Here is an 18989-nt window from a genome sequence, read left to right on the forward strand (position 1 = left end):
TTTTCTAGCTAGTGGATCTGATATACTTCTATCCACAGCTGAAGTCAATCTTTGCAAAAAGTTAGTAAATGTTTCACTTGGACCTTGTATGACCTGGGAGAATGGCTCAAGCCTTTTTCCTGATTCCTCAACCTTATCCCAAGCATTTAAGGCTGCTAAGCGACATAATGCTAAGGTTTCTTCGTTATATACAGCTTGTATCTCTGTGTCAGCATACTGGCCATCGCCAAGCAGCTGTTAGAAACACCAGCACCTCTGGCTCTATTTTTGTGTGCTAGCTCTCTAGCCTCTTCTCTCCACCATGATAGCCAGTGTAAATATGGCACAGGTTCTAATATTGCCTTTGCCGTATCCTCCCAATCCTTAGGGATTACTCTAGTTTTGATTGACCAGGAAGTCAACATTTGTTTTACAAATGGTGAATGCATTCCAAAATTAGTAACACTTTCCTTAAATTTCCTCAGATCTAGCACTTCCACAGGGCGCCATTCAGCTTCATGATAATTCAGTGGATGATCATCATCTGCTGGTTTCTGCTGTATAGTGACTGGATAAGCCAACGTTTGTTTTCTAAACACCTTTGGTTGGCTTTCTTTATTTTTGTCTTTTGCCTCTGCCTGAGTATTTTCATTACTTAGTATTCTAAACTCTTCTCTTAAGGTCTGCACCCATATTTCATACCTATCTCCCTGTTGTTTGTTTTGTTCAATAATCTCTTGAATCTCTTGTTTTATGCTTCTCTTCCGACTTTTAATTTTTCTTTATATTGTTCTAGTTGTTCTTTGTGCTGTTCCAGTATCTTTTCTAAAGCCTTTGCCTTCGAGAAGACATAAAAGGCTAATGCAATGATTAAAGTTAAATGGAGGACTATGAATGTAAGCATAGTTACAATTTCTAGACTTTCCTTTATTTCAGTCTTAAAACCATAGAATAGATTATCAGCCAAGCTCCAAGAAGTCTGTTTTATTGTTTCTTCCATCCTGTTAGACTGTAGTGGCAGCTAGTTTTGTTAGGGAAGTCTCAGGTCTGCCCACAGTAGGCTGCCTTTTGCTCCAAGGCCTGTTTAAGAGTCTCTCTTAAAGAGACAGTAACTGACCTGAGAGTTTTTAGATTTTAAGTTTGGTTTGCATCACTGGGAGTTTATTCCCCCCACCAAATTATGATAAAGTATGATTTAAAGGGTGTGGATTCTTAGATTAGTTGGGCGCCATTTGTTGTAGGTGGTTATTAATATTTACTATTGTTTTATCTTCTTGTAACGCTGCTGTTAATCCTCAGCAGCTTTAATACCAAATCACCACACAGAGACTGGGTTTTTAGTTAACCTAGAACACAATGCTGGGCAATATTTACTCCCTCCTAAACCTCCATGCCCTCAGTTTCCTAACATTTAGATTTCCCACATTATACTTGCTTTTTGTAAAATCTTAGGTCTGGTTCATGCTCCAAGTCCTCCAAGCTCTCTCCTCCTGCTCTGCTCTCCTCCTGTACCCCTCTCCTGGAGCCCCTCCTCGTTCTCTAGCTCCTCCCCTCTTTCCTGTCCTCTGGCTCCTCCCATTGCACAACGTTGTATCCAGTTGCTTTATTTGTGTCCTCTTTACACAAGAGTTGGGACAGGATGCTTATAGTGAGTATCACAATGCAATATCCAAATTGAAACCAGAGAGTTGGGGGTGGGGAAATCAGCATTTGAATTAACAAGAGTAAGGCATATACATTTTAAAAGAACATTATACCAACAGGTCTCCATGGCAGTCTCCAGCTCAGAGCCCATTTCAGCACACACCTACCCACCCCACCATTAGAGAAGTGAAGTGTCAATCAGGTTCAGGACCTCTGGGGTCCTCAGAGAAGGGAATCCTCAGGCCTGGCCGTGGTTTCACAGCTCAGACAGCTACAAGATGGGACCCTACTCGATATTATCTTTCACTGAGATTTTGTGATGTGGGAGAATCCCTCTCACACCTAAATCCATCCCAGCATTTTGGATCCCTCCATCACTTCCCAGCCAGAGGGTGTCAGGGATGGTCATGAGATGAAGCAACAGGAACTGGGCTGTCTTCAGAAGTCTTCAAAAGACACATGCAGTGAGTGGCTCCTGGCTGCCTGGGCAGAGACTTAGGGTTGGGGAGGGCTAAGGGTGGACACAGGACCAGGCAGGCTTCCAGCTCTATTTTTACCTTCTGGCACTGTCGCAGTCAAGCTTTGCTGTGGGTAGTAAGTCTCTGATGCCCACACAGGAGAAGTCTGGTACCTTTGGTGAGCTGATGGAGGAGTGACAGTGATGGGGGGGTTTGGCAAGAGTTGGTGTGGAGGGGAGCCACACTGCTAAGTGACCCTTGCTCTTTAGGCACAAAGGATTATGCCCAGGTCCTTTTGGCTGGATCTCCATCTTTCTGGGCCTGGGATTTACTAATTTATAACACCACACATTCTACAGCCATAGCTGTCCTGGAACTATCTCTGGCTGGCCCTCAACTCTTTTTTTTCTTTATTTAAGATTTTATTTATTCTCAATGCTCTATGTGCATGTACATCTGCAGGCCAGAAGAGGGGAGTAGAGGGTTTAAATGGTAAAGAGCCACCATGTTGTTGTTGGGAAATGAACTCAGGACTTCTGGAAGAAAAGACAAACAATTAACGACTGAACCATCTCTCCAGCCTAGGCCCTGAAATTTTGGCAGTTCTGTCTCCATGTCCAAGCCACCCTTGCCTGGCTCCCCTCTCTCCCCAGCATTTCATTTTGGCTTCTCTGGGAGTGTGCTTCCCATGACCTCCTAGTCTAGTCCTCTTATCTGCAAAATTATGCATTCCAATCACATAGGTAGAAGCTGAGGGAAATGTCTAAGGTTTTCCCTTGGACAAAAAGATTCTAAGGAGGAACTTACCTAAAGGCTTTGTCCCTGAAGCTGTCTATTCCTGCCTCAGGCCAGGTCTGTTTCAGTAGCTCCAGTGGGAGCAGGATAGGGCTGGTTTGTGTTTGATAAAGGCTGAATGCATGAGGTCATTTGGGTTCCACGAGCCGGGTGAGAGCAGAAGAATGGAGAGGTCTATTGAGAAGAGATTACCATGTTAGGGCCCTGAGTCCTTTGGCCGGGGGAGGGTCATGCCTTCCGCAGCCTCACGGCTTCTCGGGTATCTCAGATCAGGTGTCCTCATTCTTCCTCACCACTGGGTATACTGGACAATGGGTCCTGATTAGATGACATCCCAACTCTTCAATGGAGCCCTTGTGACTGTCACCTGAACTGCAGTCAGAAGAAGTTAGTTGTCACAGAGATGAGGGGAGAGAGAACCCAAGCTGAGCTCATCACAGGTATAAGGGGTTGTTCAAGGGCGGGATCTGAGTGGCTCTGGTTACCCTTCCCATCTCCGAGGGAGGGCACCTGGAGTTTGCCTGGAGCCCTCCAGCAGCTTGGAATGTTATGGAGGGGAGGTCCTAGGGGATAAGCAGTGGGAAAACAAAGAGGAAAAAATTAGGGAAGAGAGAAGTGGGGGGCAAGCTGAGAAAAGGGGGGTAGAGAGGAGGTCTTGAGAAGGCAGCGATGGGACAGGGCACACTGCCACAGAACCCCTTCTTTTTTTTTTATTTTATTTTTATCATTAGTTACATTTTGTTAATTCTGTATCCCCTCTGTATCCCTCATTCCTTCACCAATCCCATCTTACCACCCCCTTCTCCTTCCTGCCCCTTTCCAAGTCCACTGATAGGGGAGGACCTCCTCCCCTTTCATATGACTCCCTTTTGTCAGGTATTTTCAGGACTGGCTATAAAGTCCTCCTCTGTGGCCTAACAGGACTGCTCCTCCCTTTGGAGGTGGGGAGGTCAAAGAGCCAGTCTTTGAGTTCCTGTTAGAAATCGTCCTTCTTCCCTCTTACTATGAGAAACCAATTGATTACTGAGCTATCACGGGTCACATCTTAGCAGAGGTTCTAGGTTTTATCCTCTCATGGTCTTTGGTTGAGTGGCGATCTCAGAAAAGACCCTGTGCCCAGATATGTTTGGTCCTTGTGGAGCTCCTATCCTTTCCACATCAAACTCCCCTTCTTTCATATTATTCCCTGCACTCTGCCGAAGGTTTGGTTATGAGTCTTAGTATCTACTTTGGAGCACTGCTAGGTAGAGTCTTTCAGATGCTTTCTGCGGTAGACTCCTGTCACAAGTTCAATGCCTATACCATTTGTCTTTCTAGATGAGGATAGATGATCATACCCCATGTCTGCTTTCTTGTTTATCTTCTTTAGGTGTATAGATTTCATTATGTTTCTCATATCTTTTAGGACAGACCCCCTTCTTGATGCTCTCTCATGGCTTATGTTCTGCTGCTCTGAGGATTCCTGGTCTCTGGTTCTTGAAAGGCAGACACTGACTGGAGCATCTTTTCTTATGCTTTCTCTAAAGGATCAGGGCTGTGTCCCATCCCTCCCCATACCTAGAGACTGGGGTACTTGGCAGGAGACACAGAGTGCTGTGTGGAAGGACATGGTAGCCTGGAAGCTGCCTGGAGCCTCATTCACCAGTCGCCCGGCTCTCTGACTTTCCTTCCCTCAGCTCCTCTCACTACTTTCCAAACTTTATTTCCCCTAGATCCGGACACTGCTCTTTCCCTTGGGCTGATTGCTCCCAAGCTTTCTAGGCACCACAGTATCTTTTTTCAGGATTCTTTGGGTCCTACTGAGGCCCTGTTTCCTCCATGCTGGCTAAGCCAGGGACTTATCCTAAGCAGGGTAGAATACTCACGGTTGGCCTTGGTCTGAGGTGGGAGCAGGTTCAGAATAGAGTGGCAGGCTGCAAATGTGGCCTCTGGAGAGGTGTGGGGAGACCTGGCTTTAACTGTCCTACCCTAAGAACCCTCCTCCGGAAAGGCTCCACCCTGTCAGAAAGGACAGCCAGAGGGCTAGGGACCTGGAGTGGACAGAGGCGCCCTCTGTCTCCCGGGCTGGCAGGAATGGGCTGCCCTGTGTTTCTTTCTGTTCTTGGTTGCACTGCCTCCCTGAGCCCAGAAGGGAGGATGTGGGAAGAGAAGTTGTGAGAAGGGTGATGCAGTGCAGGCCAAGCAGTGGAAGGGAAGAATTCTGCCCAGGAGCGTCTCGGTGAGGGCTTCTGTCTTGGAACTCAGCTAGGGACTTCAATCAGATTTCCACTATGGGGACCTCATCCTTGGCTTTCTGAGTGTCCTTGGACTGTAGGGTGTTTTGCTGGGTCTGGTTTTTCAGATTGGGCTTCCCGCTGCTGACCTCTTCAAGTGTTTGTTTTTATTTTATTTTTACAAATAGCAGAAGCAGCCCCTCTGACACAGACTTGGGAGGGATGGGACAGTATGGTCGCTCCTGAGCAGGCTCGTACAGCGCTGTTTTGAGACAGCTAGTGACAGCAGGGGCGGTCCTATATTTTCAGAATCAGGAGATGCCTGACCATGATACTTTGGACTTGGGAGTATTTTGCTCCTTCCCAGGAGCTTTATAAAACTTCAGTCCAGAGGCTCCAGCTCTGCTCAATGCATCCTATTTACCTGCTTTGGTGAGTTCCTCTTCCTGATGCAGCAGAGAGCCCGGGGACCTTCTTTATCGACTTCGGGGTTCTTCTTTGAATTTGGGTTCAGGCAGAGTTTCAGGAAGGAGCTTTAGGAGAGCTGGCCGTGGTCCTTGTGGGTGGTAGGACAGAATGAGAGGGATGAGTAGGCAGGCTTCCTCCCTCTCTGGACCCCTGAGGGCCCTGGCTGGGGCTTGAGGAATCTGAAGAGTCATTTTCTAGAACCTTGTCAACCACAGGCATGAGTGGGGAAGACAGGTATGTTCTTGCACTGAGCATCCCCAGACCCCGTTCGCAGAAGTAGGGTGTGGGACTGAAGATGGGTCTGGCCGGATTGACCCTGAGCTCAGTTGGGTTTTGCCAACCCTAGGCTTTTCTTTTAGGAACAGTAGCCACTATGTGGGAGGGCGGGGATGCAACATAAACAGCCATAGGAGACAAGCAGTCTCCTGACCCTAAGAAAGGGAGTGGCAGAAAGAAAGGGCCATTGGAGTAGAGGCCCCACAGGGGATGTTACCACACTCAGAGAACTATAACAAAAAACCCTTGCAGCACACATAGAGACCACTACAGAGATATCCCTGAGACAGACCTTCAGACTCAAGAGTCAGAGCAGAAGGATTTCTGTTAAGTGAGATTCTGTTGTCTGTCCAGGACCCTTTCATCTCCCCCATGTTGACTCTTTCAGGAAGCCACTTCACCTGTTCTTGGATCCCTGACTCTCCTGGCCTGTTTCTTCCCAGGCAGGTCAGTCTGTGAGGACATAAGCTCCTTCTTTGGAGTACTGATGGCAGCAGAGCCCTGACTGAACTGGAGGCGGCCATTGGGACTATAATTGACATTTACCACACTTATGCAATAATGGAAGAACGAGTTCCCAGCGTGAGCTTCAATGCTTTTAATAAAATGGTCACCCAGCAGCTGCCTCATTTTCTCAAGGTTGGTAGAGATCTCTAGGACTGAGGTTTTCTATGTATGCCAGGTGATGACTGCATGTGTAGGTGTTTCTGTGTTTCCTCAACTCTGGTAAGTGTGTGTAAAACTAGATGCGTAAAATTGCTGTTTGGAGCAAACGGGAATGTGTGATTATTGGCCTCGTGCTTCTGTCAAACCATGCTGTGGAGAACTTGAGTCTGCCTGTGCAGGGTGGATATCAGGCAGGTGGAGCTGAGAGGAGGTTGGCCAGTCCAGCTGGCTGCCCTCCGTGGCTGAGTAGGATGGTGAGTGTTGTTGGCCTGGACCTCCCCGGATGCCCCAGGAAATAACCAGCACTCAGCCGGGAGATCTGTCGAAGCAGAAACCAGGTTTATTGAATAAAACGGTCATTTTTATAGGTTTGGGTCAGGAGGCAGGATTAAGGAAGTGAGGTAAGATAAGCTAGAGGCAAGGTTAGGTAGTGCAAGGAGAGGTGGGCCAGTGCCAAAACTCCATGTAACACTTACTAGGCAGGCTTGATTTTAAGATGGATATGCTGAATCACTTTGGTCCGGAAGTGGCGCTTCTTAAATCAAAAGCTAAAGACAGGTCTCCAAACTCGAGCCAGGCTCAGGGAGATGCAACAGGCCTCATCAGGCCCAACATGCCTGTGTCTCTCTGGTCTCATTTTATCAACATATCACAGGACCTAGATGTGGATTCCTAGAGATTTACTGAAAGTAAGAACTACATAGAGGCTTAAGAAAAATAAAACTACAAGTCAAGCATGGTGGTGCTTGCGTGCGTACCTGTAATCCATGTACTCGGGAGGCTGAGGCAGAGACATCCAGAATTTGAATCCAGTTTAGGGAGACCCTTTCTGGAACAATCCCTAAAATGCTCTCTGCCCTCAGTGTTCCTGGGTCTGTTAGGATCCTCTGTAACTGCCATCCACTCCCTGTGAACCCTCCCTCAGGAAGGGGCTCCTTCCACAGAGGTGAGTGGGGAGTCTTACACTGACTCTGAGCTTGTGTGCTGTCGTAGTTTGATAACAGTTTATTTCACTTCATTTATGCAGATTCACAGGTACATCCAAGCGTGTGAACATGGCTGGGTGTGGCGGTGCACACCTTCAATCCTAGCACTCAGGAAGTAGAGCCAGGTAGATCTCTGAATTTGAGGCCAGCCTGGTCTATAGAGCCAGTTCAGGGCAGCCAGGGATACAGAGTATCCCTGTTTTGAAAAACAACAGAAAAGAGTGAGATTTTTTTTTTCTCCCCGAGACAGGGTGTCTTTGTATAGCCTTGGCTTTGTAGACCAATCTGGCCTCAAACTCATAAAATGAACTGTCTCCTCAAGTGTTGAGATTAAATATGTGCACCAGCATGCCTGGCTGAATTTTTTATTTTTTAATTTTTAGTCAGGCTCTCAGTATATAGTCCTGGCTGACCTGGAACCTCCTAGTAGTCCAGGCTGGCCTATCCTGCCACAATTTTTCAAATTCTGGGACTGTGATACCTCACCCAGATCCTGGATTTTTTTTTTCTTTTCTTCATTTCTTTTTTTTTCTTTCTTTCATTCACTATTTCTTTCTTTCTTTCTTTCTTTCTTTCTTTCTTTCTTTCTTTTCTTTCTTTCATTCACTCTTCTTTCTCTCTCTTTTTCCCTTTCTTCTTTCTTTCTTTTATTCACTCTTCTTTCTCTCTCTTTTTCCCTTTCTTCTTTCTTTCTTTCTTTCCTTTCTTTCTTCTTCCTTCTTTGTTTCTTTGTTTCTTTCGTCCTTCCTTCCTTCTTTCTTTCTTTCTTTCTTTCCTTTCTTTCATTCACTCTTTCTTTCTTCGTTCTTTCTTTTTCTTCCTTTTCATTCTTCTTTCCTTTTTTCTTTCTTCTTTCTTTCTTTTCCTTTCCTTCTTTTCTTCCTTTTTTCTCTCTCTCTTTCTTTCTTTCTCTGTTTCTTTCTTTGTTTTTCTCTCTTTCTTTCTTTCTTGCTTGCTTGCTTGCTTTCTTGTTTTCTTGCTTTCTTTTCTTTCTTGACAGTCTTATGATGCTAAGGGTGTCCTCAAACTCCTGCTTCTCCTAATTCTACATCACAATGGCTGAGATTACAGGTGTGTGACCCTAGTCCTGATATGACTATGGATTTTCTTGTTTTCCATTTTCACTTTATCTTTATGGGTGTTTTGTATCATACATGTCTGTGTGCTCCATGTGTGTGCTTGGTGTTAATCGGAAGCAGTAGAGGACATCAGCCAATGTGGAACTGGAGGTATAGGTGGTTGTGAACTGTCATATGGTGGTAGGAATTGAAGCTGAGTCCTGCTTGGAATGGTGGCACAGTCATGCCTTAAATCATGATGGAGGCATACAGATCGCTGAGTTCAAGCCCAGCCTGCTCTGCTCTGTGAGTACCAGGACAGCCAAGAGTACATAGAGAAACCTTGCCTCAAACAACAAAACAAAACAAAACAAAACAAAGCAAAGCAAAAGAAAACAAAAAAATGTAGTTTATGGTATCCTTGAAGTCTTTGTAGTCTCCTGTTTTGGCCTCCTGGGTGTTAGTCAGGATTCAGACACAAGTGTCTTGGCTTCCCAAGGACCTTCAGTCTCTTGACTGCTCTGTTTTCCTTTCCTTCCATCAACTTCATCTCCTCATGGATCTTCTTGTTTAGTTTGCCTTCTGAGACACATCATTCTAATCCTGCTTACAAACGTGCTGATTCTGTCTCTGTATTGTTGTCAGGCCGGGGCCGCCTAACATCAAATTTCTGTCTAGATTTACCACAAGCATCTGTTAGGTCCAGCATGAGCCTAATTTCCAGAAGTGGTGAAGAGAACTCAGGAGACAGATCTCATCGATGCAAAATAGCAAGAGGTTTATTTTAACCATTGTGCGATGGGGTCACCCCTGCTGGTCAGCAAGGAGTGGCACTGGGAGACAAAGGCTTTGGGTTTTTAAAGGACAAGGTGCAGGAATTTTCAGTGGTTGCAGTACTGGCAATTCTGGATTGGATGAGGTATTTAACTTTTAAAATAATTGGTTGGTTCTGGGTGCCCTTACGTCCTGTCTGCCCTGTCTTAAATATCTGGGGAGTATCTGATCTTCAAGTCAGTTTGGAATTTAATGCCATATGAGATATAGCTGCAGTTAAAGGTGGGAGAGTGATTAACTCCTCCATGGTCTGTTTTGAGGGATGGGGGCTACAGGCTTTGGATCAAAGTTCAAAAGCTATTCAGCAGTAGGATTGGGGCCATTTGGCCCAGATTCCAAACAAAGTTTATCTCACAGGTGCTAGCCAGTTGTTTTCTCTCCACTTAGTAGAGATCTCTGCTTGTTCCCGTCCTTATCTCTGCCCTCACAGATGGTCAGTGTCAGGAACTTTGACATTCCTCTGTTCTCTGGGGCAGCACTAAGAGGCTTTAATTAACATGGTCCTAACACTTGAACATGTAAGTTATAAGGCAATTAAAGAAACATAGGTTACACAGTTGGTCTGATTCTTTCACATGTGCACCCGGAGAGCTGAGTCTATCTAGTGGTACATGCACAGGCTGGTTTTCTTGTTTTACTCCAAATCTATAAGCACAAACTCCAAGGAACCCTTGGCAATGCTATGGAGTTGTTTATTTCTCTGTGAAATAGGTCACCATTTTCCTTCCTCAGATGCCTCTTTCCACATCACTTTCCCTGTCAGTGAGAAATTGACTCACTGAGAATCTAAGCCATCAAGAAGGTTTTATGTGTGTCCCCCATTTCCATATCGTCTACCCACCGGGTCAGCATCTACTCTGTCTTCCTTTCTGTCCTCACAGATGATGTCATGCTTCTAAAACCAGCATCTCAGCCCTCTCACCTCCTCAGAATACTTTTTCCTGCAGTGATTTCTTTTTTCCTCTACACTGTCAGGTTTTCCTTCTTCTGGATCATCTGTATTAGCTTGCCCTGTGCTGGAACTCATAACAAAGTCAGCTTAGGGATCCATCCCCTGGCCCTTTTTCTTTTCTACCCCCAGTTCAAAATGCTTGTATCTCTTGGGAGGCAGCATCCTGCAATAGGCTCACACACTCAAACGTAGAGCAATGTTCTTGGTAGTTTTAATGTTTTTGAGGAAAAAAGGCTTAGTCTGCCCATTGTATCCTCTTATGGGTTCACTTTCCCTGTGCACACAGAATCCTTGCTCTTCTTGTACTGTGTCCTTTGAGCGGCTCATGCTTGCCACAACTTGTTGCAGAATGTCAGTCAGGTCTGAGAAAGTTCAAGATGTCCTTGGCAATGTCACCAGCACAGAAAGATTCTGCTTATTTATTTTTAATATTTATTATTTTGTTTGAAAATGTATGAGCTGGGGTCTCACAGCTCAGGAGTTCACGATGGCGCCCTTTCCCGAAACTCTCCCAGACCAAAACTCGTTGCAAAAGCAAGAGGTTTCTTAACCATTGTACAATGGGGTCACCCCTGCCGTTCAGCAAAGAGTGGCACTGGGAGACAAAGGCCTTTAGGTTTTTAAAAGAAAAATTGTGGGAAATTTGAAGTTGCAGTTTTGGCAACTTAGGATTGGATGAGGAAGCTATAAAGTAAGATAATTGGTTATTCTTAGGTGCTCAAGCTTGGCCAGTCCTGCCAAGTGTGGATGCAGCTGCAATTTAAGGTGGGGGTGGATAGCTCATCCTTGAAGATTAGGGGCTACAGACTTTTGGCTGGAGGTCAATAGCTACTCAGACGAAGTCTAGGTTTGTTGCTTAGAAATGCTATCTCAATGACAGGGGTCTAGTCCTTCTTTTGCTGAGTGAAGGTCATTGCTTGCTTACCTTTTTTTATATCTGTCCTCACAGATAGGGTCACATTCCTTCACTCTCTGGAAAGGTACTAAGAGGCTTTAGCTTAACCTGGATCTAAAACTCAGAACTATAGGCTTTAGAAGACATATAGGTTATAAAGTTACCCTAACCCTTTCAATATGTATGTGTGTTTTGCCTGCATGCATGTCTATGCCATGCTGGTCAGGGACAGAAAAAAAGACATCAGATCCCTGGAACAAGAGTTACAGACAGTTGTGACCTGCCATGTGTGTCCTGGGAACTGAATCTGGGTCCTCTGGAAGAGCAGCCAGTGCTCTTAAACTGCTGAGTCATCCCTCCAGCTCCTTTTTGCTTTTTTGTTTGTTTGTTTCAATTTTTGAGACAGTGCTTCTCTGTTTGTCCCAGGCTGGCCTTGAACTTGAGATCTTCCTCCCTTTTCCTCCCAAGTGTTGGGAGTACAGGGAGTCATGGTGCACCACACTTACATCTTTTTCTTTCTGTCTCTGTCTTTTAAACAGGATCTCTCTATGCAGCCCTCACGGTCCTGGACTTATGAACCATCCATCTCCCATGTCATCAGCCCTTAAAATATAATTTTTTTACACATTTCCCTGCTGTCCATTACTGTGCGTTTTCACAGTGAAAAACAGGTTGACCTCCAACTCACAGCTATCTTCCTGCTTCAGCCTCCTAAGTCCTGTGATTATAAGAACATCAGAACCCACTTGGGTTTACTTAAATTCTTATTTTTCAGAATTTTACTGGCCAGTTTCACACATTTACTTTTGCAAGAAGAACTTGCATTTCAAAAAATCAATTATTTAATTAGATTTTTAAAAAATGTTTTAAATTTCAGTTTATTTACTATATATCTCAAGTGTGCCCCCTCCCTCCTTTTCTGATGGTCTCTCCCTTCCCTTCTCTCCTTCCACACAAAAAAGGGGAGCCCACACTATACCAAGTTTTTACATATTATTTATAGTTTTGTGTGTATGGTAGTAGAGATTGAAGCCAGTGCCTCATTCATGTTAGGCTGTTCAGGGCTGAGTCATAGTCTTACCTTTTTATAAAGTTTGAAACAGACTTTCATTAAATATCCTTGTAGGCCTTGAGGCGGATCCTCCAGCCTCAGTCTCTTAGATAGTTAAGATGTCTGTTCTGCACTACCAGGCCAAGCTCATTTCTAATGATTTTGTTTGCTTGTTTCTTTGTTTGTGGAGGGTGCAGGGTGCAGGCAGAGGAGAAAGATACAGAGCAGTAGCCGAGAATGGAAGCCCCGATTTAGAGACCCTTGTCTGAATGGTTAAGAGCACCAGCTGCCCTTCCAGAAGACCAGGAATTAATTCTGTTGCTTCATGATGGCTCATCACTGTCTATATGCCAGGTTGAGGGAATCTGCACCCTCTTTTGGCCTCCACAGGCACCAGGCCCATACATGGTGCAAAATAGCCATACACATAGGATAAAATAAAATAATCAAAAGAGAAAAAGAAGCCTAGACTCCAGTACAGGTTCTAGCTGTTCTGGTCGTCTGTGCTTGGACCAGTCCCGGGTCTCCCGAGGTTTAAGCTTCTCCACTGTGAGGCAGAGTTGTTATGCCTTTCCTGTTGGATTGTTGGTCTATTATTCAGCCTCTATTTACTGAAGACCTACTCTGTCTTTTCGTGTCTTGGTGAACAAACTTCAGCTGCCTAGTTGACACTGAAAGTATAATGTTGGACAAGGTCCTTGAGCTACTGTCATTCTAGTGGATCTTGAGGATCAAATGATATAAAACATAATGTAATATCACAATGCCTGGAATCAAGGACCTAAGAGTGGTTGGTTGCCCTGCCAATCTTCCCTTCTGCTGGTTGAGGAAGTATTGTCCAATGACTGAGCTTATGACTCTGCTAAGAAAACCCTTCTAAGAATTTGCTTCATGTCACCCAGAGATTTGTTTGGCAAGATTTGCCTTTGTCCAAATGTTGAGGCAAATGGGGGCTGGAGAGATGGCTTAGTGATTATGCACAGTGCTCTTACAAAGGATCCAGGTTAAGTTGCCAGCACCTATATGGCAGCTCACAACCACCTCTAAATCCTGTCCAGATACCGTCCTCTCTGATCTCTGGGCACCAGGCATGTATGTGGTGCATGTACATACCACATGTTGTCAATGTGCTCATACATATGAAATAAAATGAACACATCTAAGAAACAAAACAGCCTCCCCACAGATCCCCCTGAGATCAGGTGCCTGTGAGGTGTCCTTTCATCTGACACCCACCAACTGTTCAGCATCGATGTTTATGTTGTGATTGTTTATCTGGCAACAAATCCTTTCATCATGGAGGCAGGCTTCCAGAATCCATTGGTTTCATAGCCATGAGACACTCTGTCAAGAGCGGCCTAGAGAACCTGATAACCTGGTACTTTTGTTGTTCTCCTGACCTGCCGGCTGGTGACTGAATTGAGAAGAGGTTAGGATGCTGCAGCTGAGCAGCAGGGACCGTAGTGCTTTGTGAAGGAGGACGGTAGTTCACCCTCAGCCACAGTGTGTGCTGCTGTCCCTTGGATATGGGACTTCCAGGCAGTGGGACCATAGCCTCTTCTTTCAGAACTGGAGCAAGTGTCGGCGCTTCTGAGGGAAGGTCCCTGAAGGTTCCCTCCTCTCTCCCTGCCTCAAGAGCCCTAGTTCTAATTCTTCACTTTTAACTTCTTAGGATGTGGGCTCTCTAGATGAGAAGATGAAGAGCTTGGATGTGAACCAGGACTCGGAACTGAATTTCAATGAGTAGTGGAGACTGATCGGGGAATTGGCCAAGCCAATTTGGGAGGAGAAGGTCCTGGTGGTCTGGAAGAAGTAAAGCCTGCTTGTTGGGATTGGGGTCAGCAGGGTCTGCTGGGCTGGGCCAGGAAAAACTTCCCTCCCTCTAAATAAAGCTTTGTCCTTGAAACACAGATGCTTAATTTTCATACACTACCCTGATTTCTTTTCTTGAGATGCAGGGATGAGAAAGCTCTGCCTTTACCTGAGGTGAAAACATGAACATTATGGACCTTTTGAAGACAAGGAATGTGGTTCATCTTCAGATATCTATAGCATTCTAGCACTATTGCATTTTTTTTTTTTTGTCCTTCTGGTGTTGAGGACAGAATATGTCCTTGAGAATGTGAGGCACAGCAATATTTCTTTCACTAAGTAGGTGCTCAATAAATACACAGTTCATGTGTGAACCATACAGAGCTTGGAGGCAAGAGAGGCTTCTGGGGCTCAGCTCCATGTCTCCAGTTCCCAATTTCCCCCTATAACTCCTGGAATATGTCCTTTGGCTGGTAATGATAACAAATGTGCTAAATATCTCATCTGTATTACCGTAGCTAACTGTCACAGCTGTCTAGTTTCATCAATCAAATTAATTTTTACAGTGTTGAGAATTAAGCTATGATCTTGCACAAGTCAGGCAATTGGGAGGAGCCAGGAACCAAGGCTTGTTTTTGCTTGCTTGCTTGCTTCCTTCCTTCCTCCCTCCCTCCCTCTCTCTCTTTCTTTCTTTCTTTCTTTCTTTCTTTCTTTCTTTCTTTCTTTCTTTCTTTCTTTCTTTCTTTCTTCCTTTTTTATGATGTATATATTGTTCTGCTTGAATGTGTGCCCTAATGCCAGAAGAGGGCACCAGGTTCCATTATAGAAGCTTGTGAGTCACCATGTGGTTGCTGGGAATTGAACTCAGGACCTCTGGAAGAGGATCCACTGCTCTTAACCTCTGAGCCATCTATACAATGTTTAATTATGTTTTTAATTTAAAACTTTTCACCTGTTGCAGTGTTGCATGCCTGCAATCGCAGTAATCTGGGAGGCAGAGGCAGGCAGATCACTGTGAGTTTGAGGCCAGCCTATTCTACAAACTGAGTCCAGGACAGCCTAGGCTACACAGAGATACCCTGTCTTGAATAACAAAAAATAAAACAAAACAAAAACAACAACAACAACAACAAAAAAAACCCCAACCAACCATACAAACAAAAGAAGCCTTTTTTCTTTCTCTTTCGTACTTTCCTTTCTTTCTCTTTATTCATTTCTTTCTTTCTCTTTTTCTTTTTTCTTCCTTTCTATTTTTTCTCTTTCTTTCTTTCTTTCTTTCTTTCTTTCTTTCTTTCTTTCTTTCTTTCTTTCCTTTTTTCTCTTTCTTCTTCTCTTTCTTTCTTTCTTTCTTTCTTTCTTTCTTTCTTTCTTTCTTTCTTTGTTTCTTTCTTTCTTTCTTTCTTTCTTTCTTTTTTTCCTTGAGACAGAGTCTCACTATGTAGACCAGGCTGGCCTCAAAAATCTAGAAATGGTTGGCTCTGCCTCCCAAGTGCTGGGATTAACGCTATGCATCACCAGGCTGGGTCTTTTTTTAAAAAAAATTGTTTCTTGAAACAAGGTCTCACATAGTCCAGGCTGGCTCTGAATTCCTGCTCCTTCTGCCTTTCTTTCTGTAGTGCTAGTATAAAGCTATATGCCCCTGTGCTCTTCATGACTCCATTTTATGCTGTGGATAGTGTCACTGATGATTCTGCAGAGTCTGGTATTAATAGGTGGTCAGTACACTAGGGCATTTTGGCTTTTCCAGGGATGAATAAGTTGAGCCTGGACAACCTAGTTGAGAGTGGAAGAGGAGGATGGGCTGAGCTGATGGTCCAGGGAGGGACCTGGCAGAGGTGCCCACCCCCTTCCTCCACCCTCTACCTCAACCTTCTCCTTACATTCAGGAAGCCAGTAAGTTCAGTTTGTAGAGGGCTTTCAACTCCTTCTTGCTTAGTTTACATTTGTCCCCTTCCTTGCCCGAATGGGCATGGAAGACGTTGATGAGGGTCTCCATGGCAGTTTCCAGCTCAGAGCCCATTTCAGCAGCACACCTACCCAGCCCCACCTAAGGGAAGTGAAGTGTCAATCAGGTTCAGGAGCTCTGGGGTCCTCAGAGAAGGGAATCCTCAGGCCTGGCCCTGGTTTCCCAGCTCAGAGAGCTACAAGATGGGACCCTCCTCAACGTTATCTTTCATTGAGATTTTGCAAGGTGGGAGAAACCCTGTCCCACCTAAGTCCAGTCCAGCATTCTGGATCCCTCCATCACTCCCCAGCCAGAGGGAGTCCGGGATGGTCATGAGATGAAGCAACAGGAACTGGGCTGTCTTCAGAAGTCTTCAAAAGACACATGCAGTGACTGGCTTCTGGCTGCCTGGGCAGATACTCAGGGTTGGGGTGGGCTAAGGGTGGACACAGGACCAGGCAGGCTTCCAGCTCTATTTTTACCTTCCGGCGCTGTCACAGTCAAGCTTTGCTGTGGGTAGTAAGTCTCTGATGCCCACACAGGAGAAGTCTGGTCCCTTTGGTTAGCTGATGGAGGTGTGGCAGTGATGGGAGGGGGTGGGGTGGCAAGAGTTGGTGTGGAGGGGAGCCAAAGTGCTAAGTGACCTTTGCTCTTTTGTCTCAAAGGATTAAGTCCAGGTCCTTAATCTGGATCTCCATGTTTCTCAGCCTGGGATTTACTTATTTATAACAGCCTCACAATCTACAGCCATAGCTGAGGTGGATCTAGTTCAGGCTGGCCCTCAATTTTTTTTAACGTTTTTATTTTTTTCAATGCTCTATGTGCATGTGTATCTGTAGGCCAGAAGAGAAGAGTAGAGGATATAGATGGTAATGAGCCACCATGTGGTTTCTAGGAATTGAACTAAGGACTTCTGGTAGAGCAGACAGAGCTCTTAAACACTGAGCCATCTCTCTAGGCCCTCAAATTTTAGCAGTTCTGTTTCCATGTCCAAGCCACCGTGCCTGGCTCCCCTCTCTCCTCAGCATTTCATTTTGGCTTCTCTGGAGATATGCTTCCAATGACTGCTATACTAACTCCAGAACCATCTGTATAGCATAAAAATGTGTTATGCAAAAATAAAATTATGCAAACCGACGAGAAGACAGGTTTTCTACGGGAATCAGCTTCCTGAAGTCTCTAGGAAGATCCCTAACATGGCCATCTAAGCCAAAAGACATATTTTAAGTGCCATGCTTTCTTGGTCGCAGGATTAATTTGATGAGCTTTTTTGCTGTTTAGTTATGATTCTTCAAACAGCACATCTCCATGAGGGCTTCTGTCTTGGAACTCAGCTATGGACTTCAATCAGGGTTCTACTTTGGGACCCTCATCCTGGGCTTTCTGAGTGTCCTTGAACTGTAGCAGATTTTGCTGGGTCTGGTTTCTCAGATGGGACTTCCCAAGCTGACTTCCTCAAGTGTTTGTTTTATTTTATTGTTATACATAGCAGAAGCAGCCCCTCTGACACAGACTTGGGAGGGATGGGACACTATGGTCCCTTCTGAGCAGGCTCTGTCCAGGTCCCACAGAGCTGTTTTGAGACAGCCAGTGACAGCAGGGCCGTTTTGTTCCATGTCCTCCGAATAAGCAGATGCAGAACCTCGACACTTTGGAATTGGGAGTGGCTCTCTCCTTCCCCAGAGCTTTATAAAACTTCAGCCCAGGGGCTACAGCTCTGTAAGCTGCATCCTATTTCCCTGCTCCGGTGAGTTTCTCTCCCTGATGCAGCAGAGAGCCCGGGGACCCTCTTTATCCACTCTGGGGTTCTCACTTGTAAGCAGGTTCAGGCAGAGATTCAGGAGGGAGCTTTAGGAGAGCTGGCAGTGGTCCTTGTGGCTGGGAGGACAGAATGAGAGGGATGAATAAGCAGGCTTCCTCCTTTACTGGACCCCTGAGGGTCCTGGCTGAGGGCTTGAGGAAACTGAAGAGTCCATTTCTAGAACCTTGTCAACCACAGTCAGGAGTGGGGAAGACAGGTATGTTCTTGTACTGAGCACCCTCCGACCCTGTTAGCAGAAGTAGGGTGTGGGAGAGACAAGATGGTTCTGGCACGATTGACCCTGAGCTCAGTTGGGTTTTTGCCAACCCTCGGCTTCTCTCCTAGGAACAGTAGCCAGTATGTGGGAGGATGGGGATGCAACATAAAGAGCCATTAGAGATAAGCAGTCTCCTGACCCTAAGAAAGGGAGTGGCAGAAAGAAAGGGCCATTGGAGTAGAGGCCCCACAGGGGATGTCACCACACGCAGAGAACTCTAAAAAAACCCCTTGCAGCAATGGTAGAGACCACTACAGAGATATCCCTGAGATAGACCCTCAGTCACGAGAGTCAGAGAAAAAGGATTTTTATAAGTGAGATTCTGTTGTCTGTCCTGGACTCTTATATCTCTCCCATGTTTGCTGGAGTCAGCAGGGCAGAGTCCAACGGTTCTTGAGTTGGATGTGAGGATTAAAACTAATAAAATAAACACACAGCACACAGGAAATTTTTTAAAGGTCCAGACTGGACAGCCACAGCAAAAGGCAGACTGCTGCAGCAAGCAGTGCCAGCAGCAAGCCTCAAGTCTCTGCCTGCCTCCTCTGCCTCCAGCCTTCTGACCACTTTATTTTTTGAGGAGCTACTTTTAGCCAGTAAAACATCTCAGAACAATGGGTTAATTTGCACAAGGAGCCTGAGGAAGAGGTGTAACCCTCACAAGCTATCCCACCTGTTGTCACAAACAAAAGGAGATGGACTTGCAAGTTCTCCTCTGCCATTAGTAAAGGCCTCCTAAAAGCCATCTCTCCACCGAGATTTAAATATCAAAGCAGGCCTCTGAGTCACAGCTCCAGACACCTGTTGACTCTTTCAGGCAGACACTTTACTGGTTCTTGGATCCCTGACTCTCTTGGCCTGTTTCTTCCCAGGCAGGTCAGT

The 18989-nt window shown here is 45.4% G+C and overlaps 1 long non-coding RNA gene and 1 pseudogene across 1 annotated transcript; one reads left to right on the forward strand and one right to left on the reverse strand.

Moving 5' to 3' along the window:
• Positions 1-261: 261 nt before the first annotated feature.
• Positions 262-4852, reverse strand: LOC132651101 (uncharacterized). Its single transcript, XR_009588995.1, has 3 exons — positions 4742-4852; positions 2889-3050; positions 262-2617 (listed from the first exon to the last, which is right to left on the reverse strand). It is a non-coding gene; the product is annotated as an uncharacterized LOC132651101 (long non-coding RNA).
• Positions 4853-5321: 469 nt separating this feature from the next.
• LOC132653159 (protein S100-A13-like) lies at positions 5322-14091 on the forward strand (annotated as a pseudogene).
• Positions 14092-18989: the final 4898 nt, after the last annotated feature.

Source organism: Meriones unguiculatus, chromosome 1, assembly GCF_030254825.1.
Source record: "Meriones unguiculatus strain TT.TT164.6M chromosome 1, Bangor_MerUng_6.1, whole genome shotgun sequence".
NCBI lineage: Eukaryota > Metazoa > Chordata > Mammalia > Rodentia > Muridae > Meriones > Meriones unguiculatus.